The 12151-nt window shown below is 42.6% G+C and overlaps 1 protein-coding gene across 2 annotated transcripts in view; it reads left to right on the plus strand.

Moving 5' to 3' along the window:
• The first annotated feature begins 960 nt into the window (after window positions 1-960).
• Window positions 961-12151, plus strand: part of VDAC1 (voltage dependent anion channel 1) — a 35281-nt gene continuing 24090 nt past the window's right edge. The window contains exon 1 of one of the 2 annotated variants that reach the window (XM_020991177.2): window positions 961-1068. The gene's annotated coding sequence lies outside the window, so the exon portion shown is untranslated. The remainder of the gene's footprint in view (window positions 1069-12151) is intronic. The other variant, XM_020991178.2, reaches the window with a different exon arrangement.

Below are 12151 nucleotides of genomic sequence, written 5' to 3' on the forward strand. Positions count from 1 at the left end.
CCAAATAGCCCCTTAGTCACAGGGTATGTGAAGTCAGAACCTGGTGAAGCACAAGGCAAAAGTATATGCTGCAAGGGGACATAGTAGTTATTGGTCACATTTAGGATTATTTCCTCTGTCCTCAGATGCACTGACCCTAGCATAACTTAATTTGGTTTCCGAAGGTGGAACAGGAGAACACAAAATTGTTAAAATGCAAAATACACAGGAGAGATCAAGAATTAGCCTTGTGGCTCAGAATCTTGAGAACTTCCTGGAAAAACTGAGCTCCTTCCTTGAAGATTTAGAGCTAGAAAGAACTTTAGGAGTCATCTAGGCCAAATCTCCATTTTTCCCAAAGTTGAAACTGAGGCCTAGTGAGATTTAGTGATTTGTCCAAGGTCATACAGGTAAGCAAATAACAGAGTTCAGAGTTAAATAGTGATTTTCAAAGTACTGATTTTTCTCTTTTCATTCAGGGTGATTGATTTCTTTTAGATCTAAATTTGTGGGCCTAAGATAATGTACACTGCTTAATAGGAAAGGCAGTTTGGTGTGGATTGCAAAAAAGGCTCTGCCACTCACTACTTTGGAAACCTTGGGCAAGACATCTAACTTCTCTGAGCTTAATCCATAAAATGGAGGATAATAATCCTTGCCTATCTACCACATGGGGTTGTGAGGAAAGTCCTCTGCAAAATGCAAAGCGCTTGTGGAAATGAGAGCAGAGCAGGAGAGCACACATGTTCAAGGACAGACACATAAGTGCACACACATCAAAAGCAGCCATTCTAACTGGCCACAAGAGTCAGGGGACAGATGGAGAAAGGAAACTGGGAGGGGGGATGGAAAGGGAGAGGGGGAAGGGAAGCAAAGGGTGGGGACAAGAGGAGGAGAGGGAGGCGGGAAAGGAAAAATGGATGAAGGGGAGGAGACTGAGCCGGAGCCCGGAGGAGCCCGCACCCGGGGGCGGGCCCGCGCCGCCGCCGTGGTCCGCGCCCCGCCCCGCTCCCCCGCAGCCGCTGCCGCCCCTTTGCCTCTGTGTCCGCCGCCCGCTGCTGCTACCGCTGTGTCCGCCGGGAGAGGAAGGTAGGGGACCCCCCCCCCATTTCCCTTCATCCCCGCCAACTACCCTTCTCCTGTGCTCCAGAGGCGTGAGGGCTAGGGCACGGATCCACGGAGGCTGCTGATTTCGTGCAGAGCTTTCGGCTGCGGCTGCCCAAGCCACTGCCCCGGCCGAGCTGGCCTGGAGCCTGAGCCTGAGGTCTAGGGCGGGGGGGCCGCGGGCACAACTCAGCCCAGCCTAGCCCGGCACAGCCCAGCCCGACCCGGCCGGGGCATGGGGGCGCAGGGGATGAGTGGGGCTGCGGTGCCCGAACCGGACTGACCGTGCTGCACTGTCACCGCTGACCCCTTGGGAGTCCCGGCCCGGGCTAGGGAGGGGCCCATGTCGGCGCCCCTTTTTTTTGGCCCAGTTAGCCTCGCGCCCGTGCTCCTAGAGACCTTGCCTGGGGCTGCCCGAGATAGGGGCCCGCGGTGGGGAGGGAGGCTGGCAGGCCCGGGCGCGACGCCACGCAGCGCTGCTGGGGACGTGACCTTCCCGGCCAGAAGCTGCCGGGCCGCGCGTGCGGACCGCGTTGTCGGCCGGGCCTGGACCACCGCACTCTCACCTCTTGCTTCCCCTCTCTCCTGCACATCCCCAGCCGGGGGCACCCAAACCCTACCTGCGCTTGGCCTCTAGCCGGGCTTCTGGTGCTAATATTCCGTTACTCAGAGCACCCCGTGGATACAGACCCCTTGTTCTTCCCTCCTTGTCTGAAAGCTATCCCTCACTCTTTGGCGCTTCTTCGATTAAAATATGCCCACAGGGTTAATCGGTGTTGGCCTGGCTTTCTCTAAGGCTGTCCCTGGGTAGCAGTGGCGCTTGACAGCGGCCCAGTCACAACAGCTACACAGACAGCAGGCCACATGGTCTGCAGTGAAACCTAGTGCGATTCTACCTTTATGGAAACAGGAATATTTTAGCTTGCAGATTATACTATGTTAGGGAGAGAAGGGATCCTAGAGATAATCACTTTTAACCCCATTTTTGGTCCCAGATGATGAAACTGAGGCCCAAGAAGAAAAAAAGATTGGCCCAAGGTCACACTGTTCTGAGCCAGACCACGTCTCCAGCCTGGGTCTCCTGGCTTCCTGTGCAGGGCTATTTGCATTTTCGAAATCTTGTTTTCCTTGTGCCTAATGTGGTTTTTCTTATGTGAAAGAAGTCCCTAGAATTATCAGGCAAGATTTGCTCTTCTAAATATTCCAGTATTTTTTAGATTTGTGAATTAGTTACATAGTTGCTAGTACCTGGAGGGATTCACTGAAGTGAATAATTGGAGGAGGGAGAAATGTTCAAGGGGAAATGACTCTACTCAAAGCCACATTGTCGTCGTCGTCGTCGTCGTGTCCCCCCCCCCTTAATGAGGATAACCTATTGGAGTGATAACTGCTGGGTGACTGGAAGGAATAGCTTAGGCCTGCAAGCTGCAGCTGTTAGAATTGCTGAAAGACATTAAAAAAACCTCAAAATCTTATTTGGTGTCTCCATGAGGAAGTTTTAACCATGGTCGTGCTCTCTCTCCCTCTCTGCTTCTACCTCTTCCTCTCCCTCTACTTGAATATACGTGTGTATGCATATATACATACCTATGTGTATGTGTGTGTATACACACACAAACACACATGCAAGATCCTGTGCTTGGCACTAGGGATATAAAGACAGATATAAAAACAGACTGTTGTCTATTGATAGTATGTCAATGTTACCATCTAAGGGGGGAAAGAGTTAAACAAATAACTAATGCAAGAAAGAAAAAGATAGGAGCAAAGGAGAAGGGTGTGTATATGAGTGTCTTGTGCACTTAGAAAAATAATGCTTCTGGACTCCTTTATCCCAAATATACTTTCTATGGAAAATTGAAAATGAATTACTACTCCTTGGTCAAAGTCATTTACATATTGGTGGGTGTGGTCAGAAACATTGAAAAAAAAAAGATCTACCTTCCTTAAATTAGCCTGGGCTTTGTCTCTAGCTCATTTTATGACCTTGAGTAAGTCCCCTCTTTGGATCTCAGCCAGGGCATTGGACTTTGTGGTATTTAAGGTCCTTTTCTGTTCTGACACCCCATGATTCTATGAATACCTCCTCAGATTTTAGTGTTAGTGATCTAGTGATACACACCCTTCTCCACAGTTTTTAAGGACTTGGCAGGATCCATGATCACCAGTTTCTTTCAGATGAGCTTTTGGTTGTGAGTGGGTCAGTTCCTAACCTAATGGGTAGAGGAATCTTGCTTAGCTCAGAGAGGATAATCCTATAGTCAACTAAGATTAACTGTGTACTCCAGAATGTGATGCCAAGAACCGAAATTCTGTTCAAGAATAGGCTACATATTTTTTCCCCCATCATGACATTGTCTCTTTAAACAAAGTGAAACACCAATTCCTCTGACTTTCCCAGGCCCCAGCCACATTGGGGTAACTTGGGGAACTGATCGTATTTGGAAGAGGCTAGTGAGTTTGGGTTTTGTATTAGCCCACTCTTCTTGTATGCCTGGAAACCTTTCAGCCACCCTGGGTGGCCTAGCATCTTTCAGTTGAATCATCCTAAAACCAAGCATCCAGGTTTTCAAAGTTCCTTTGTCTGTATTTCCTTTTTTCATCTTATCCTTTCCTTAATCCTGTCACATAACATAGTATTATTGTCTCTAGAGGGTGATTTGCCCAACATTTTGCAGCAGAGACTAGAACCCAGGTCTCCTGAGTGCCAGTTTAATGCATTTTTTGCTTTACTGTGTTACTAACTTAAATCTTTTCTAAAAATGCTCTCAGTGTCTAATCAGAACTGGACTTCAGTGTTTTAATCCTGTAATTTTTGAGAGAACCTTGTAAAATATGTGCAATGCCTCATTTAGCTCTTTGGTGACTGTCGGGGAAGATGCTTCATCATCAGCATCGCCCTCTGTATTCTTCCAGCAGTTCCACATCCAGGTGACAAATCAGAATGGAGAATATCAAACCAGTGAATTATTAGATATTTGCAATTCAACCCACTACCTCTTTGTAGGCAGGAAAGATATACCTTCATAAGAGTTTCTTCCCATGTAGTCCACTGTAGTCCATGTAGTCACACATTATAAATGTTCGAGTGAAAGAATGAATGGTACTAACTCGAAAATCAGACATTTGAATAATTGGCCAGCCTGACTTGTGGGGTTTCATTGAAAATGTGAGTTCAGCAGTGACTTGGCCCAAAGTGCTTGGTTGTCCATAGTTTATAGGTGAAGAAATAAGGCTCGAGCTAATTAGAGCTTCATACTAACAGCTATCAATAACAGTGTGAATTTGGTCAGATCATTGCCATCTCTGAGCTTTAGTTTTCTTCTTTGTAAAATGTTGGAATTGGACTGGAGACTATGGATTCTTAACTTTTTTCCTGTCATGGACCCTAAGGCAGTTTGGTGAAGTGTAACAGTCCCTTTTCAGAATAATGTTTTTAAGCGCATGAAATAGAATACATGGCATTAGAAAAGAAACCAATTATTATATTGAAATATAGTTACCCAAGTATATTAAAATAATTTTTTAAAAGGATCCGAGTTTAAAAATCCACAGACTAGCGCAGGAGTCTGCAAACTATGGCTCCTGCCTGTTTTTGTACAGCTGTGAGTTAAGAAAAATTTTCACATTATGAAATTTTATTGTATTTAAAAATGCAAAAACAATTCTTAGCTTGCTGGCCATGTAAAAAGAGGTAATCCTGCAGGTGTATTTGGCCCTTGAGCTATAGTTTGGGGACTCTTGGACTAGACTCTTGCCTAGCCATGATAATTTATGAGCTTGTGAGGAAAAGTCCACAACTTTGTTGGTTAGGTGGTTTCACGTTAGTCCTCCGACTGTTTCTTGATTCCATTCAGCTTTCATGAAAATGTGCTCTATTCACAAAAGGGTTTAGGTAGGAGCATGGATGGCACATTGCTGGCAAAGAACAGAGATCTAGATCAGAATTGGGGAAACCTAGATTTGTGTCTCAGGGGTGATACAAAATATGACCTTGGACCTTGTGTAGAGCCCTAAGTTAGGTACTAGAGAGATCAAAGAAAGAAATGATTTAGTCCCTGTTATCAGAGACATTTCACAATTGAATTGATTATGTTATTTCCCTTTCCTGTGCCTTTGTTTCCTCCTCTGGGAAAATAATATTTTTGCTGTTTACCTCACAAGATTTTTGTGATAATCAAATGGGATACCAGTGGTTTTAAATAATGACTTATTATTATTACTTTTCACAGATTTCTTTTGCATTCTAAGTATTATGTCCCATGGACGTGAAGAAGTTTGGGGGAGTCTTGAATGTGTGAATTCATTCCAGGAAACTACCTTGGCATTCTTGGGGTCCCAATACCCCCAAAACCTCTTCAGACAGATGAACATTGTTCAACAAATATAGTGCCTCTTGTATACTATAATCCAGGTCCTGTAGATTAAAAGACAAACAAAAATCTTTGCCCTTAAAGTTTACATTCTGCTGTGGAGAATACAATGATGGATGTGTGCGGATAGATCTATATCTGCATATAGAAACACTCACACACACAGAGTAACTTAAGGAGGGAGACAAAAACTAACAACTGGGAGAATCAAGAAAGGGCACATGAGCTATATTTTGAAAGAAATTAGGAATTCCTTGAGGAAAGTTGTGTGTATTACAGGCATGGTAGGGGTAGGAGAGAGTGGGGAAACACCTGTGTAAAGGTGATGAGGCCAGAGATGGATTATCATTTGCAGGGAACAGTTAGCTAACAGACCAGTTTGACAGGAAGAGAGTGAATGAAAGGGAGTAATAAGTGAGAATGGAAAGTTAGGAGAGAACTTATACTGCAGAGGGCTTAAGATGCCAGGCTGAGGGTGTTATATTTTATATTTTAACTTAGGAGTATATTTTTGTAGATGAAAGATAGCATGATTAGATAGATGGGTTACTTCTTTTTCTTTGGACTAAGACACTAGAGGAATTCGGATTTGTGCAAATAACTATTATGGCAGAATGGCTTGAATGTTCAACTAAGATGCAATCTTTTTCAGCCCTTTAAGCCCTGTTTCTTCATACAGCCTTATGGACACCTGCCCAGCTGGTATAGATTGGATTTTCTCTAGAACCTTTCAAAAATGTGTATTGGCTAATTCTTGGTTCCAAAGTTGTTTTATGATAGAAGCAACTTATCCAAAATTATTCCTTGTTCATGTGGAAGAGATGGTCACTTGGTGGCTCTGGGCAGCTTCATCTAGTCCTTCTGGAACCATGAGGCTAATTGTGGGCATGTCCTGGGGAATTTCTCATGGCCTTATACATTTATAGCTGTTGGTGTGTCTTGCCTTCCCTTTCCCCTACCCCCCTAACCCCCAGTCTTTCCCATGCTTGGCCTGCTTGAATGATTAGGTCATAGAGTTTGTGTAAAGGTGGTATTAGCTGTGCTAAACTTACTGACAGAAGACCGAGGCTGCCAGATTGGGTTTCTTCAGTGGCTCGTGTAGAAGTCTGCAATGGGAAGATGCTGTTCCCTGCAGGCCTGATCCCCAGCATGCATGTGAGGAAGCCTTTTATGGTGAGGTGGATCCCAGCTGCCTCTGTTGGAACATGTCAGTGGTTACCAACCAGCCTGCTCAGGCTTTGTTTTAAAATAAGTTGATTCAGGGAGAGGAGACCCCCCCCCCATAGACTTGAGTGGCCCAGGCTGTTTGGATGGTTGTAAATCCATTTGGGTGTTCATCTAGAATTCCTCTGTGTGTGTATGTGTGTGTGTGTGTGTAATTACAGCTGTGTCTTGACAAAAGCTTTAGAGCCATCTCCCCATTAGCCTGGAAGTATAGCCCACATTGCTGTTGGAGGTGATTCATTAAGCGTGGCTTCCTCCCATGTGCCCAGGAGTTCCATGAGTAATCTAAAAAATAGGTTGTCCTCTGCAGCATCACAAAAGAAATGGGTAGAAGCCAAGGTTTATAGGTTCTGAATGGTGCTCAATTAAAGAAGAAAGTAAATTAATTTTAAGGCCTGTCAAAAGTGCAGACAGCAAGTTAGTATGGGTTGTCAGGTACTTACTAAACTTAGGGTATTCATAGTATTCACAGTTGCAAAAGACACCTTAGAAATCATTGAATTAGACCCTTTTATTTTACAGATGGGAAAACTGAGGACCAGCAAGGATAATTAATTTGCCCAAAGTCTCACAGGTAGTAAATAGCAGACTCATTTCGGAAGATTAAATCTTGTTCCTCTAGCTCAAAACTAATTTCTTGTATTCTAAAGCCAGTGCTATTTCCATTATACTAGATATCAAGCACACTGTAGTATTATCTTTTTTTTTTAAAGTCCTTTGAGCAATGTATTTTCTGAGCTCAAGATCAGACAATGCTTTTAGTACAGAAACTACTTCAACCCCTAGACACCAGAGCTTACTTATTTGCTGTCTACTTGTTGAATTGCAATCATAGCATCCTTGTTTTTTAAATAATGTTTTTGTCCACAGTCATTGGTACTATCCCTCACATGTTTTGGATTTATGCATGTTCTGTATTAACAATAGCATGTGTCATAAGACCATAGATATAGAACTAGGAGGGAACTTAGAGGTCATTTAGTCTAACCCTTCATTTTACAAATGAGGAAACAGGTCCAGAGATTACTTGCCCATGGTAACTAAGATAGTAATCAAGAAACACTTGGTATGTAAGTAGATAGCCAGATGGATGGGACCCAAAGACCTCTAACTCCACATTCAGTGCTCTTTCTGTAGTGTCATGTGACTTCATGGTTTACAAAGCATTTTTCATTTGTTGTTTTATGCGTCTTACAACAACTCTTTTAGATGTCTACTGGCAGTGTTACCTCCATTTTTTCAGATGAGGCCACTGAGCACCGTGGTCATACATCTATAATGACAGAGCTTGAACTCTGACTCTGAATCTAGTGTGTTTTCCAGGAAACCTCAGCTGCCTCAACGTCTGTGGAGGTGAGATGCTGGCTTTTTTTAATGCCATGGTGAGGCCCATTGAGATCGTGGAAGACTCTACTTCAAGAGAACCTAGGGTAATTAAATTCAAAGTTGAAAAAGTCCTTTTGGGGACAGTCCCAGCCCTCTGTTTCCTCCTGTGTAAAACTGAAGGAGCAGAACTAGATAATCTCTGGAGCCCCTTCCAGCTGGAGCTGACCTTTGGTTATTCTTATTCCCTAGAGTGTACCTTCTTAGACAAGTAAAAGACAGAGAGCACAGTCACCTGTATGATCCCTAATATTAGCAATATTTGTGGTGGAAGGAAGATGTACATTTATGAAATCAGGTATTTTGAAATATTGATGCAAGAAAAAGACAACAGTCTTATCTCTGAAGAGGTTCCTTCTTACCTCCTTAATATCTTCAAAAGATCTATAGATAAAATATTCACTTTCAGTTCCTGATAATAATGGTGATGATGATGATGATGATGATAGCATTTGTATAGCACTTTAAGGTTTGCAAACCACTTAACATATTATCTCATTTGATTTGGTCAATAACCCTATGAGCTAGATGCTATCACTGTCTTCATTTTAAGATGAGCAAACTGACCCAGAAAAGTCAAATTACTTGCCTAGAGGTAGTGTCTGAGGCAAGATTTGAACACAATTCTTTTTGATTTCAAATCCAAACATATTGCCTGCAGTATGTTTGATGCCTCTGGTCTAGACCTCTTGGTGTTACTTGGGTACCAGTAGAGCACATAGGATGTCCATCAATTAGGGTGAATAATTTATCTTTACAAAAAGCATCATTTGCTTTACAAATGGCATTGTTGCAGGGTTCCTTAAATCATAAGCTTTAATACTGGATTCAGTTTGCAAAAAAATTAAATTCAGTTTTGTACAGAGCTAGGTGGTGCAGTAGTTAGAACACAAGGCCTGGAATCAAAAAGACTCATCTCCCGAGTTCAAATTCAGTTCCAGCCAAGTGTGACCTTGGGCAAGTCACTTAACCTTGTTTGCCTCAGTTTCCTCATCTGTAAAATGAACTGGAGAAGGAAAGGGCAAACCATTCCAGTATCTTTGCCAAGAAAAGCTCACATGGAGACATGAAGAATCAGATATGACTGAAAAACAACTGAAAGAAAATGTTAAGTGTCTACTAATATGCATAAGTGTTTGGAGGAACATACCTGTTTTGTAAAATGAGAGGCACCTGTATTCTTGTGATCTCTTTTTTTGGTTAGTATCTCATTCAAAGCTTCAGGAAGCTTTCAGGTCATTACAGGGAGAAGCTCATGCAGTAGTTTATTTCATTGAGGCCTCGGTGGTAGAAGCAGAAAAGACTCTTATAAACATTTTTGGAATAGATTCTCTGAGTCTGGCATGCTGTGAAGAACTCAGAGAAGGTTATTGATATAATGTTGGGGGTTATGAGCTCCTCATTTGTGGGAGGATATACTGTATCACAGTAAGATTTGCAAGGATGGTTTAATTTTTAGGTTACATAAGTTTAGACACAGCAGGCCAGGTGCTACAGTGTTTCCCTTCTTTAAGCTTAGATTGGAGTGTGGTGATGCCGTTTTATGTACCGTTTTTGAGCCAGCAGATGGCGATTATGTGACTTATTTTGGGTCACTAGCGACATGCTGCTGTGCAGGGAATGCCTTGAAACAGAAAATAGTTGTGTTGGCTTTATCCACTGACTGATGCTATCCTTGTCCTTCCCTTTGCATTCATATAATGCCAGTATCTTCCTGCAGCAAGTTCACTCAGACTCCATCCCTTTCCCTGGGAAACCAGTAAAAGTCACATACAAAGAAGGCAGAGAGAAGAGATCTGTACTTCCCATCTGGACCATTGCCTGATTTCTTGTAGACTTAGTCTGGTTTTTAAAAATCTATCTGATCTTGCCTTTCATCAAGATAAATCTCTAAAGACTTTTTTTTTTAACTCTGAAGAAATATCACATCCACAGACACCCCTTTAGTACAGGTGTTCTTGTGCTACTATAGGAACTGTTCAAGGAGCAGATTGGTAGTTCAGTCAGAAGAGCCCTATAATAGGAATCTAGAGACTTGAGTGTGACTTTAGGCAAGTTACTTGACATTCTCTGGCTCTCAGTTTATTTCTCTGTAAATGGCTGGACCAGATGACCTCCAACCTCCTTGGCAGCTCTAACATTCCAGGGTTCTACAGTTCTAATAACAGACATTTACACAGGAATGCAGCATAATGCAGTAGAAAGCAAATAGGATTTAGAGTCAGACAATGAATCCTGGCTCTGCTGTTTATTATTTGTTGGAACTTGGGCTTCCTACTTCCTACTTCCCCACCTGTAAAGTGAAGGGGACTAGACTAGATGATCTCTAAGGAATTTCCTTTTCTAGTCTATACCCTGTGATCCTACAACTAGATTATTCAGATGAACAAACATTTGTTAAGCACCTACTCTGTGCAAAGCACAATGTTCAGCATTAAGTACTTAACAGTGAAAAATGAGCCACTGCCTTTAAGGAGTTTATAATCTTATAAGGGAGTATGAGCTATCTGAATAAGTATGATACAAGGAAGAATATTATAAAAGGAAAGGAGCGAATATTGTCAGTTGTGGGTCAGGGTATGGATCCAATAAAACTTCATGAAGGAGGTAACCTGTGAGTTAGTCCTTGAAGCAATCAACTCTTCCCCTTCCCTCACTCCTCACATCCCACCACCCTTCCAATACGTTATTGGTTATTACTCATTCTGCCTCTGCAATAGTGCCCCTTCCTCTGCCTATACTGTGTTCTAGTTCAGGCCCTTATTTCTTCATTGGACTATCTCATTTGCTCCTTAATTGGTTTGCTTTTTAATCTATTCTTCACCCTGCTGTCAGATTGATACTCCTTAAAAAGAGATCCATAGGGGCAGCTAGGTGGTACAGTGGATAGAGCACCAGCCCTGAAGTCAGGAGGACCTGAGTTCAAATCCAGCCTCAGACACATAACACTTATTAGCTGTGTGACCTTGGGCAAGTCACTTAAACCCATTGCCTAGCCAAAAAAAGGAGATCCAACTATGTAACTTCATTGCTCAAAAATCTCCAAGGACTCCCTATTACCTCTAGGGTAAAATAGAACATCCTCAGCCTGGCATTTAAAGCCCTTCACAATCTGACTCCCACATAGCTTTTCTGTCTTCTTTCCTATTATTTCCCTTCTCCCACTCTCATTCGAGGCACACTACCCTGCTAGCTGTTTTTCTGTACATGACAGTTTATCTCCTGCCTGCATGCATTCACAGGTGGTCCCCACAAGCCTAGAATATGCTTCTTCCTCATCTCAGCCTTTAGTTTCCTTCAAAACACAGTCAAGGGCCCATATACTCCCAGTTGTTAGTGCTTTCTCCTTGAAATTATTACACACACACACACACACACACTTTGTGTTTATTTATTGGGGATACATATTCTATCTCCCTCAGGAGAATGTAAGTTCCTTGAGGGCAGAGATTATTTCGTTTTGGTTTTGTATAGTCAGTGTCTAGCATAATACTCTGTTCACAGTGGGCAGTTAATAAATAGGTGTTGAATTGAAGAGAGAGAAATATAGATACTTGTATTACTTGCATAAGTACTTGTATTACAGGCACAGAGGTGGCAAATTTCTATAACATTTACAATGTCTCAGGCACTCTTTTCTGGGGATATAAAGGCAAAAGTGAAATGACCCTTGCCCTCAGTCAAGGAGGTTATATTCCAAAGGGGGAAACAAAATAAACATTTATAGGTATGTATACTAGGTGGCTCAGTTGATAGAACACCGAGCCTGGATTCAGGAATACCCGAGTTCAAATGTGGCCTCACTTACCAGCTGTGTGACCCTAGGCACTTAATCCTCTTTATCTCAGTTTCCTCACTTATAAAATGAGTTGTAGAAGGAAGTGGCAAACCACTCCACTATCTTTGCCAAGAAAACCCAAATGGGATCACAGAGTTGGACTGAAACAACTTAACAACGAGAAGAAGAAATATACAAATTATTCAAGGTGATGCTGAGGGGAAAGACACTAGCAATTAGGGGGCCATTAGGAAAAGCCTTATGTAGATGGTGGTGTTCAAGCTGATATTTGAAGGAAATCATTCCATTC

The sequence above is a fragment of the Phascolarctos cinereus genome, unplaced genomic scaffold (genome assembly GCF_003287225.1).
Source record: "Phascolarctos cinereus isolate Bilbo 61053 unplaced genomic scaffold, phaCin_HiC Scaffold_2;HRSCAF=192, whole genome shotgun sequence".
Taxonomy (NCBI): Eukaryota; Metazoa; Chordata; class Mammalia; order Diprotodontia; family Phascolarctidae; genus Phascolarctos; species Phascolarctos cinereus.